The 12,278-nt window shown below is 43.7% G+C and overlaps 1 protein-coding gene across 2 annotated transcripts in view; it reads left to right on the top strand.

Moving 5' to 3' along the window:
* Positions 1–12,278, top strand: part of CNX7 (co-factor for nitrate, reductase and xanthine dehydrogenase 7) — a 67,546-nt gene that overhangs the window by 20,990 nt on the left and 34,278 nt on the right. The window lies entirely within an intron of this gene.

The following is a 12,278-nucleotide window of genomic DNA, read 5'->3' as shown; positions in this document are numbered from 1 at the left end:
CCTAGGAAAAAGGATCGCATAAAGACGCTGACTAAAATACAGGAAACGATCACGAATGAAACACTTGTACAATGCGTGCTGACTAATCACTCGAACACACAATACTTCCTGTGGGGGTTCTTTGGACCTAGGCTCGAGAGCCAAGATCGGTTTTTCGTGTATGATTGAATCTTCCTGTGGGGTTTTGTGGACCTCGACTCGAAAGCCAAGATCGATTCTTTGTGATTGATCGAATCTGCAACGAGGTTAGCTTCACTAGAAAAAGCATCCACTGAACCATCATCCTTGCGAACAATCACGTCTTGATCATACAAATCATCATGCCCGTGAGAAATCACATCGTGATCATCATGCAAATCAGCATGCTTGTCATTGTCATTCAAATCATCATGCGTATCATTATCATTCAATTCATCATGCTTATCATCATGCAAATCCTGTGTGTCATGCTTTGGAGAAGAAGAGACTGAGTGAGTCTCCTTCTCCTGAATCCTTTCAATCTTCGCCTGCACATTAGAAATGAGAGATGGAGAATGAACAACTTGCTCTCCGCGAATGACAATGAGAGAGTCACTTTTGGCATTGAAAGTGAACGTATTTTCCGCCCAATCAATGAGAGGGTTATACTCAAGAAACCATCGAATGCCCAAAATCATATCACATCCTGAGAGAGGAGAGACTAAAAATTTTCTACGGAAAGAAGCTTGTTTAACTGTAAACAACACATCAAGGCACTCTTTGTGACGAGAGAGTCCATATCGGGAGCGAAGCCAGAGATCCCAAAAGGAGATTTCTGACTAACCTCTAGGCGGGCTCTCTCAACAAGAGAGGGACTAATCACATCATGCATACTGCCTGGGTCAAACAATATGACAAAACGCTGCCCTGTCATATGACCATAACATTTAATGAGAGACTCATCAATGGGACGGCCATGAGAAACTTGGGGCACACTCGTGTTGTCATTTATTGCATTGATAGAGGAAGTGGGTTCTGTGGATTCTTTAGATTCATTAGAGTCAAGCTTAGGACATGTTCTTTTTATGTGACCCTTAATGTGACAATGGAAACAATGATCTTCCTTAGAGTAAGTTCTTTGCTCTTCCGACGTGATGTATCCTCCTAAAATTCCTTGTGCCACCTTTTCATCTGGAGTGAGCTTAGGTTTAGCAATTGTGTTAGCTTTACCCTTAGGTTCATTGGAAGAGGTCTTTTCTGAGAGACTATTGGAAGATTGGTTAGAAGAGTTACCGTTCTTACTGTTCTGAGGGTTCTGAGAGGTCTGAGAGGTACTTGTCGAAGTCTTGTTTTCCTTAGGCTTTCCCTTGTTGTGCTTCATCTCCTGTGCGAGAGCAATCGCTACCGCCTTGTTGAGATCGATTGGATCGAGCACCTCGACATCGTACTTAATATACTCATCCAAACCATAAAGGAATGTCTCCTTGTACTCCGCATCCGATTTGCGTAATTGAGTCATCCGATTTGCGTAATTGAGTGCCGAGCTGTAAAACATGATTAGAGAAAGACATAACTCGCATACCATTTTGCTTGAGACCGCGCCAATCGTCCTTCAATCGTGCGAGATACTGAGGTGGCATAAACCGCGCCTTGAGCTTGTCTTGGAAATCGGCCCAATTGAAGGAAAGGGGCGTGAATTCGTCGGCTTCCTCTAGGTGCGCGGCTAACTGTGCCTCTTGCCATGCGTGGTACCAATTGATGGCATCACCGGCAAGGTACATAGCTGCCGTCAAAACTTTGCTTTTTCTTGTCTTCTTAGTTGTCGCAAAATAAGCATTAAATTGATGCAACCGAGAATGAATAACTGTAGCATCCATTACCCTCATACTTACTGAACTGGATCTTCTCTGTGACTTGGTTGTTGGAGTCCTAATCTTAGCTTGCGCCACTTGATGAACTACCAACATCTTTGGCTGGCTCGGACTTCGAGGCGAGAACTTGTCGAACCAATTCTTGCGTGCGTAGGTCTCTCTGAATCTCACACCTCACGTTAGGCCTCCAAGGCCGCTCGTCTTTCTTCGGTTGCCTCCTTTCTTTGTGCTTTTCTTTTTTTTCGTGCATCGCGCTCGCGTTCCAAGGCAATGCGAGTCGCTTCTTGTTGTGCCATCATGTCCATCATCGATTTCACCAAAGCCTCCATAGGATTTAGGGCAATCCCTGGCGTAGATGGCGAAGGGGGAGGGTCAGGAAAACCTCCATGGTGGGGAAATTCTTCTTCACTACTTTCATGCCCATCACCTCCATGTGAAGTATCCATTCCGCTTTGGATGATGACCATACACTGTGATCTTTGGTTCTTAAGTTCACGAGGAACTTGGGGGTTCTTGTGGGTCTTGGGTTCGTGAGGGTCTTAAGGTTCTTGGGGGTCTTGAGGTTCTTGGGTTCTTGAGGTTCTTCTTTCGCTTGCAATCTGTGTTAGAGAAGGATCTTCTCTTCACCCGAGTTCTGCTCTTTTTCGCGGGTGCACCACTTGGCGGCCTTGCGCTCACACCAAGGTTTCTTTTTCCCACCTCATGTCGATTGGCCGGCCACTAAGTGCACGGTCCGCTCTCAATGAGTGACAAGAGGCACAAGGGGAGGTTGGACAAGCCCTTCTTTCTTGGGATTCCTGTCACTCTTCAAAAACACAATTAGGAATCGACATGCCCAAGAAGTCTTGGGTTACGTGCGACCGCAACAAGCAAAAAAAATTTATGTGGTTCTTGTGGTTCTTTCCTTGAGTGATACAGAACACTGCCAAAGCTCTGATACCAATGTAAGGTGCAGCGGAAGTGAATGTTGAACTTTGCTCAAGATGAGTGCTCCGAACTGTGCTCAAGGGTTCCTTTTACTTACGGAAGGGAGAGCCTTCCGTTCTTTAATGAGAGAGTGCAAATGATCACAAACAAAGTGATGAACACTGTGAATGAAGGTGTTGAGACTGAGAGAGAGAGAGAGAAGAATATGACACCAGAATGTTGTCAAAACCCTCCTCCAAGGGTCCCACTCTCGATGATGAGAGTGGTCTACTATTGATTGCACAATCTGGTACAATGGCTGATGCAATGAGTCCAAATGCTTGCTATGTCGATGTTGGCGGTGTGGACGAGACTATGGTTGAAAACTGAATGCTTCGATCCGGTAACTGTCACAAGACAGGCACCACGTGCCAAGAGAAAAGAACAGACTGAACAGACTTTTAGCACTTCAATAACAATTGAACTGAGAGAGAGAGATGACACGTGACACGGAGTGGCGGAAGTCCACCCCCGAGAGTATTGGCCCCAAACCTTGGCTCAACATAGTACAAGCCGGTACTCCAGACTCTGCACTTTCTCCAGGAAGCATGCCAGAGAATGAGCCCTAACCTCATATTTAAAGGCCCTAGGCCCCAAAAGTAGTTTATAGTAAAAAGCCTTCAAACTCAAAAGCATATGGTCCAAAAGCAAAGTCAAAAAGCTGCCAGCGCAAATCACGGAAATCCGTACAGCTTGCCACGTCATCAACCAGCGCAAAACGCGGAAATCCGATCAACCTGCCACGTCATCAATCAGCGTAATTTTCGAAAATCTGCCACGTCATCAGTTTGTGTGTGAGTGCGGGTCCTGCTCCCCATAAGTTGGTAGGACTTCTTCTTCTGTTACTTGTTCTTCTTAGGGTTTAGGCCCCTCGGCCGACATCTGTAAGTTGGCTCCATTCTTTAGGCTTTGACACGTCAGCAGTTTGTTACAGTAGCTGTGGCACCAAATAGGTGGATGGTCTGCTGACTTGATGGCTGAAAACACTGTTCTTATGGCTTGCAAAACGCTGAAATGCATGTGCAAAAATGCTGGCCTGCACTGCTGGAAAACGTTGCTGCTGTTGTACAAAAACGCTACTGGCTAGCTGCCAGAAACGCGAATGGGCTGTCCCTTTGCTGGCTGAAAATACTGTGTTGAAAACGCAGGGAGTGCTGCTGGAATCGCTGCCAAGCTGAGGTAGAAGCACTGATCTTGCTGGTGCAGAATCGTCTCGTGCAGGCTGGGAAAAACGCTGATGAGGCTGGCTGAAAACGCAGATTGTACGGCTGAAAACGCTGGCCTTTTGAGTCAAAAACGCTAGGCTATGGGGGTTCTTGTCTTGCTTGAGAATCGACCTGCTGAGCAATGTTGTTGTTGCCTCCTCTGCCAGAAAGTGCTAACTTTGGTTTCTACTTATACAAACTTAGTAAATTTGCCCTACCTACTTTCCAACAAAAGTCACTTAAAAATAATAAGTGAAAAATGTCAAAAATAGGGAAAATAGGTCTATGTATTGTAAAAGTGCTCCTGATGGAATTTGATGGGTTCTGATGTTCATGCTGTGTGCAACCAGAGGATATGCATCTAATCTAAGTGTCTGGACATGCACGGTCTGTGAACAGACTCACAAAAGTGCCAGATCACTTCCTATTCTAGACTGACTTGACCGAACTGAGCCTGGTCATGCTGTAGCTTGTCCACGGACACATAGGGTTGGATGTGTCACGTGACACTGGAAGTCGATGAAGCATGCCACATGGCGCACAGAGCCGTGTGCACGTGATATCCCCTCCTGATTAAGGTGATGTACGGGTACTGAGCTGCATTGCCTCCTTGTATGAGGCTAGCAAATGTAGATAGTCGATGAAAAATTCCTCATCCACTCAAGCAGCTTCATGTGTCCTTCGAACTTCAGGAAGTATTGCCTTGCTTGCTTCTCTGTTTCGTGCTTGAATCGATGCAAAAGGATCTACTTTGGCTCCATAACTTTGGTTTCATTAATAATCTTCTGATGCCTGGGATGCTTCGTGGAGATTCACCCTAAAACAATTTAAGCCAAAAAACGTGGAAAACATTATGCATTGTCCAAGAAGGTGACAAACGTAGTTGTATAGAATCATCATTTTCTGTTTTGACTATTGGAAACAGACGATACATATGAAATCAGAGTTTGGGACACCTCTTTCCAACTTGCTTGAGACGTTGCTTCATGATTCTTAAAAACACCTAGTCACCCTCCTTGAATGAGACATCCTGTTGATGCTTATTAGCATACTTAGAATAGGACTCTTGAGCCTTGCTAAGCCGAAGCTTAACACTCTCGAGTACCTCCACGTAGGTTTGACTAACACAATTAACATCATTAAATTTGGAAATGGACCTAGTAAACAAATATTGAAAAGGTCGGCTAAACGCTGCCTCATATGGAGTATGACCAATTGCACTAGAGAACGAATCATTCAGGACAGCCTGAACTAACGACCACAAGTGTTCCCACTTAGATTGTTTATCATGAACATACGCTTTGAGAACATCAATTGCAAACTGGTTGCATATCTTAGTTTGCCCATTAAATTGTGAATGAAATGCAGAACAGAAATTTAACTTAGTGCCAAAATTTTAAAATAAAGCATGCCAAAATGAGATGTGAACTTGGTATCACGGTCCGACATAATTAATTTGGGTAGATCAACAATGGATACCAATGCTTTATGAACAAAGGTGCAACATCTTGTGCAATGACATTGACCTTGCGAGGGATTAACATGCAAAATCTGCTAAATCTATCAACCATAGTTAGACATTGCGTGTTCCGTACAGATGAGGCAAGAGTTAAATTAGTTACAAAATCCATACTTATATCCTCAAGCGGTCCGTCAGGATAGGTAACTGCATGAGTAGCCCTTGTATCGTGAGAGACTTTTAACTTTTTGACATACAACACACTTAGTAACATAGTTGTACACATCCTTGTACATATTTGGCCAATAGAAAAATTGTTCAACTTTATTTGATGTAGCATTGATACCTTTGTGACCACCCGTTAATGCATCATGTGCATCATGTAGAATTGGTGCTCTGTGAGAAGATAGCACACACAAATTGTTTTTTTAAAAAAGCCAATCATTACGAATGACATAATTGCACGGACCTGACACATTAAGTGCTTGTAACCAATGCTTTTCAAATTCTTAATCCATGTAATTATCTTTAAGATCATTAAAACAAAGATCTTGAATAGAGAGAAAAGAATGAGTTTCTAACGAGAGAACTTGACCTTTCCTAATCAATGCATTAGCAACAGGGTTAGCTTTACCAGGTACATACTCAATCATACCACCAAATTGCTCAAAAAAATTGAGACCATCGTGCTTGTCTATCACTCCAATGTGCGCTAGGCATAGATTGAAGCCACCTAAGGGCTTGGTGATCTGTGTGAACAAGAAGTTCACGGCTATAAATGAAATGCTTTCTGTCACCCGCCAGTGGCAATTCCATTTTTGTTTATTTTCTCTTTCTTTGGGGAATTTCGTTTGTTTTACCTTTTGGAAACACCCCTTTGGAAATCTAACTGCCCTGCATTGCATAGCCAGTGTGGAACTGTTCAGAGAGAGTCGAGGCCTGAGGGCTAAAGAGCACTAAGGTTGGACAAGGACTATGGTTAGCCAAAGTGGGGTCATTGGCCAGCCAAAGCGGAATCCTTTGCTACATAGGCTACATTTCAGTTATGGGTGTGGCTGCAATGTACAAAGAGGGTCAGATGACCTAGAAGAATGTAATAGCAGAAACTCCTAAATTTTAGGGATTGCTATTTTTGGACGGCAAAATGTCTTCGCGTCATTACGTGCAGTTTGACATGGGGATCATTTTGTTACTCTGTGGCCAAGTCAACAGAGGTTGCAGGCGAGATATTTTTAGACCCGAGGGTCTAAAGCGGGAAAATGCACAAATGAGTGACACTTGGCACTTTGAGGCCAGTTTACTGCTTAAAGAGAAGGCAAAACCGTGATTTTTCAGCTGTGAGCTCGTTTTTGAGTGCTGTCACAGGTGGGAGAGCTTCAATGGAGTGCTTGCTTACCCTCTATGTACAGTGAGGTGCAGGATGTCATGACCTGTATACCTCTCACTGCTCTCTCTCTCCCCTATTCTTTATGGTTATGCCCCTCTAGTAGGCTCATCAGATTGACCAATGTACAGTTGTGTGGGTTCATGCACGATTGCCGAGGCAAGAGCCTCTTGCACAGGTACTGGATTAGGTAGCGGCTAATCCCCCACAGGTACAGGTGAATTCGGAGAGGTTTCACGCCCGAAATCTTGTCCGATTCAAATGGCAAGTAGCCCTACAGGTGCGGGAGCTCGAGGTCTTGCTACAGATGCGACCGGCACGCGAAACGGAGCCCAAAACAGGGAATTACAGCCTGCTGTGTATTTTTGCCGGTTTAGGGTTTTGGCCCTAAACGGACCCTAATACCCCCAGGAGGTTCGGGGACGCAAGGGGACCGTTGTACAGGTGATCTGGCGCATTTTCGGGGCAGAAAACAGAGAATTCAGCGTGCTGCAGATTCTCGCCAGGTTTTGCAAAGTGTCCGTATGCGTCGGAAAGTCATCCAATGCGTGGGAATACTGACTGTGAAGGGTCCTAGTACAATTATGCTGCCGAAATCAGGCAAGAACAGTTGAAATTCAGCCAAGATTGTGCGGGGCAGCTTGTAGGGAACCACAGCTTTTATTCCCTCTGTTAAAGAATAAAGAAATACCGAAAGGGGCACCCAATTTAGGGGCCAGTCTGGTGTTGGTCTTCGCATACAGATGCATTCTAGCATCTGTATCCCATTCCCCTCTCTTGTGTCATTATAGCACAGGTAGAATAGACGACTAATAATGGGTGAAAGCTAAATCAAGGTTTGAAGTAAAGTCTACCGCCCTTTTTGAAGTTAATAGGCCGGTTACATGGTTCCATCGACGGGATTAAATCACTTTTTCCTCAAAAAGTGAGCCTTGGTCAGTTTGGGATGACCTTGAAAACACAGAGAGTTTGAAAGTAGATCGAGTGGATTTACAGGCGAGAAAGGCTACGAGAGTCTTTCTTTGGATACAGGTGAGAAAGACTACGAGTCTTTCTTTGGATTTACAGTTGAGAAAGGTTACGAGAGTCTTTCTTTGGATACAGGTGAGAAAGGCTACGAGTCTTTCTTTGGATACAGGATGGATGGCAACAAGAAAGAGGGTTCCTCTTCAGAAGATAGACAGCCTATTCCAACTCGACATGAAATTGGCGATAGTTCAGGCCAAGCAGAGAAAGCTTTGCAGGTTGTTACTGCTGTGACCATGTTCAAGCAATTGATGGAGAATCCAAGATTTATGGAGTTCATACGATCTTCATCAATAGCACATCAAGTTCAAGGCAGTTTTGGCATGCCAGGAACAATGTTTAGGGGTATGCAAGGCATGGTGCCCAACCCCATGTATGCAAACATTGGTTTGCACCCAGGATTTCAGGGCACACAAGGTCAGTTTGGGGTGTCACAAGGCGACTTGGGTATGGCTGGTTTTTCAATCCCATCAATGAATATGACACCTGGACATCAACATGTTACTAGCAAGGGAGTACAGATGGCTCCCACAGGTGTACCCATTATGCAAACTGTCTCTTTTGACAGCCATACAAAGAAGATGATCAGTGAGTCCATTGACACATTCAATGGTTTTGATGAGAGGACAAAGGTTTTCTCTTTCCTCGAACAGTTTGACAAAGCATTTGTTGGAAGGAGCATTTAAAGTCAGGAAAGCTGCCACTTTTTTGAAAAAAAAAATGCAAGTCAGTGGTGGAATACAGTGTTGTTACAAGGACAGACTCCTTCCACCTGGAATGATTTCATACAGGTACCGAATTAGCTAAAGGCTAATTCAAAACAGGTACAGGATGATTTAACAAGATTTCTTGCGAGAAATCTCGTGTAAATCAAAGGGCAAGTAGTCCTATTGATGCAGAAGATCAAAGGCTACGAATTGGTGCGATTGGCACGCAAAACAGAGCCCGAAAGAAGAAAATACAGCTTGTCGTATTTTTTTGCAGATTTAGGGTTTTGACCCTATTTGATGCCTTTTTGTCCCAAGAGCTTCGGGGAAGCTAGAGGACAGTAATACAAGTGATCTGGAGCATTTAGGAGCTAAAAACAGAGAATTCAGCGTGCTGAATTTCCAGGATAGGTTTGCAAAAGTGCTCTATTATGCGTGGATAATCACTTGGATATGTGGACTTTTGGTTGTGAAGGTTTCTACTACAGTTATGCTGCCAAAATTGTGTCAAAAAGAGAATTCTCAACCCAATAAAAGTGACAGCATAAGGGTAGATCACAGGTTAATCTCCAAAGATCAAGATGAAGAGCAGAGAAAGATTGTTTTCGATGCTCAGTATGCAAATCAGTGATACTGCATAAAGGCTGAAATTGCCTGAGAGTTGGAAGATTCACAATGCGTTTCACGTGAGTCTTCTCAGACCCTATGTGGGTGATGTGCCAGAAGATATGCGAGTTGAAGATCAGCCGAAAGTCAAGGAACTTGACGAGATCTTGGTCTCAGAACAGATTTTGGCACATAAAGAAAGAAAAGAAAAGGCAAGGTTGCAAGGTGCTGTTTGGTAAAGTTCAAAAGCTATTCACCTTTGGATGTCAAGTGGATGGAAAAAAGTGAACTTGCAGAGTCACTAAAAGTATGGGAACTTAAAACCTTGGTTTGCAACCTACCTTGACCCCTTGATATTCAGAGCTACATGGATTGTCAGTGTGACAATGGCTTCTGAAGAAATGATGTACATGTTACTTACAGTGAGCTCAAATGAAGTGCATGTTACATGAATGTTAGAGCTGTACAGATTGTCAGTTTGGCAATTGCTCTCATGGAATGTCCAAAAGTTTGTTTAGTACTATAGAAGTGAGTATTTCTTGTCAGTTTGTCAAGGGTACAATTATTTCTATTGAAGAGTACATGTGTAACTACATTCTTAAACTGTCGGTTTGGGTATGCTCGAAAGGTTACTGGATCCAACGTGTACTAAAAGACAGTGGCGAAATGTGACGCTTCCATTTTGTCATTGGAAAGTTATGGACTCAAAGCAATGGCAGAGTGTGACGCTTCCACTATGTCATTGGGACAGGGTTCACACGCAGGCAATACATGTGTCAACGAGGTGTTGACTGTGAGCATGTATGTGTCGTACATGTGTCGACACTGTGTCCGGACACCCGAGTGCTGACTGTAAGCATGTACGACATAGGTGCAAACGAGGACGTTTGAGATTTCAAGAGGGGGGTATGTCACCAGCCAGTGGCAATTCCATTTTTGTTTATTTTCTCTTTCTTTGGGGAATTTCGTTTGTTTTACCTTTTGGAAACACCCTCTAGAAATCTAACTGCCCTGCATTGCATAGCCAATGTGGAACTGTTCAGAGAGAGTCGAGGCCTGAGGGCTAAAGAGCACTAAGGTTGGACAAGGACTATGGTTAGCCAAAGTGGGGTCATTGGCCAGCCAAAGCGGAATCCTTTGCTACATAGGCTACATTTCAGTTATGGGTGTGGCTACAATGTACAAAGAGGGTCATATGACCTAGAAGAATGTAATGGCAGAAACTCCTAAATTTTAGGGAGTGCTATTTTTGGACGGCAAAATGTCTTCGCGTCATTACGTGCAGTTTGACATGGGGATCATTTTGTTACTCTGTGGCCAAGTCAACAGAGACTGCAGGTGAGATATTTTTAGACCCGAGGATCTAAAGCGGGAAAATGCACAAATGAGTGACACTTGGCACTTTGAGGCCAGTTTACTACTTAAAGAGAAGGCAAAACCGTGATTTTTCAGCTGTGAGCTCGTTTTTGAGTGCTGTCACAGGTGGGAGAGCTTCAATGGAGTGCTTGCTTACCCTCTATGTACAGTGAGGTGCAGGATGTCATGACCTGTATACCTCTCACTGCTCTCTCTCTCCCCTATTCTTTATGGTTATGCCCCTCTAGGGGGCTCATCAAATTGACCAATGTACAGTTGTGTGGGTTCATGCGCGATTGCTGAGGCAAGAGCCTCTTGCACAGGTACTGGATTAGCTAGCGGCTAATCCCCCGCAGGTACAGGTGAATTCGGAGAGGTTTCACGCGGGCCACCAGTGTGACATGAAACGTTTCGTGGTTTCGCCCGTTTCGGGGATTCGAGGTTTTGAAACGTTTCGTTTCAAGGCACAAAAATTGTGAAACAGGTTTCGTAGAAATACATTTAAATAAAGATATAAAAATATATATTTATTTATATATGCATGCATGCATGTATGGATGTATGTATGTATGTATGTATCTATATATGGATGGATGGATAGATTAAAGATTCATGTTACATACGGACTAGTAAACTGGTTTTATTATGTAGTCTTATTAGTGTTTATACACATACATATGCATATGTATAAGCACACGTGTATAATAGACATACATACATATACGTGTGTACATATATACATATATGTACGTATGTATATGTATGTACAATGTGCATAAAAGAGAGGCAATAGTGCAAAGAGAGTACAAAAAAATCTTTTTAAACTACTGAAATTAAAAAAAAATCGCTAAATTTTTTCAAAAAATTGACTTTTTTTTTTTTCAGACAGTTTCCCGTTTCGTGAGTTTCGCCGAAATGTTTCGTCCGTTTCGGGGTTTCATACCTATGAAACGCATTTTTATGTCACACTGTTCACGCCCGGAATCTTGTCCGATTCAAAGGGCAAGTAGCCCTACAGGTGCGGGAGCTCGAGGTCTTGCTACAGATGTGACCAGCATGCGAAACGGAGCCCAAAACAGGGAATTACAGCCTGCTGTGTATTTTTGCAGGTTTAGGGTTTTGGCCCTAAACGGACCCTAATACCCCCAGGAGGTTCGGGGACGCAAGGGGACCGCTGTACAGGTGATCTGGCGCATTTTCGGGGCAGAAAACAGAGAATTCAGCGTGCTGCAGATTCTCACCAGGTTTTGCAAAGTGTCCGTACGCGTCGGAAAGTCATCCAATGCGTGGGAATACTGACTGTGAAGGGTCCTAGTACAGTTATGCTGCCGAAATCAGGCAAGAACAGTTGAAATTCAGCCAAGATTGTGCGGGGCAGCTTGTAGGGAACCACAACTTTTATTCCCTCTGTTAAAGAATAAAGAAATACTGAAAGGGGGCGCCTAATTTAGGGGCCAGTCTGGTGTCGGTCTTCGCATACAGATGCATTCTAGCATCTGTATCCCATTCCCCTCTCTTGTGTCATTATAGCACAGGTAGAATAGACGACTAATAATGGGTGGAAGCTAAATCAAGGATTGAAGTAAAGTCTACCGCCCTTTTTGAAGTTAATAGGCCGGTTACACTTTCAATGTTTTAATGAATCAATGACTGAGGGAAGCTCCTTATCATAGACGGCATAATTTTTCTTAGCACTATTTAGGTTACGAGAGAGAAACCATAGTTACAGGGAATGACCAT

The sequence above is a fragment of the Adiantum capillus-veneris genome, chromosome 28 (genome assembly GCF_014529385.1).
Source record: "Adiantum capillus-veneris isolate H3 chromosome 28, ASM1452938v2, whole genome shotgun sequence".
NCBI classification, from domain to species: Eukaryota; Viridiplantae; Streptophyta; class Polypodiopsida; order Polypodiales; family Pteridaceae; genus Adiantum; species Adiantum capillus-veneris.
Note: the sequence above shows the minus strand (reverse complement) of the source record. Positions and strands in the feature narration are given on the sequence as shown.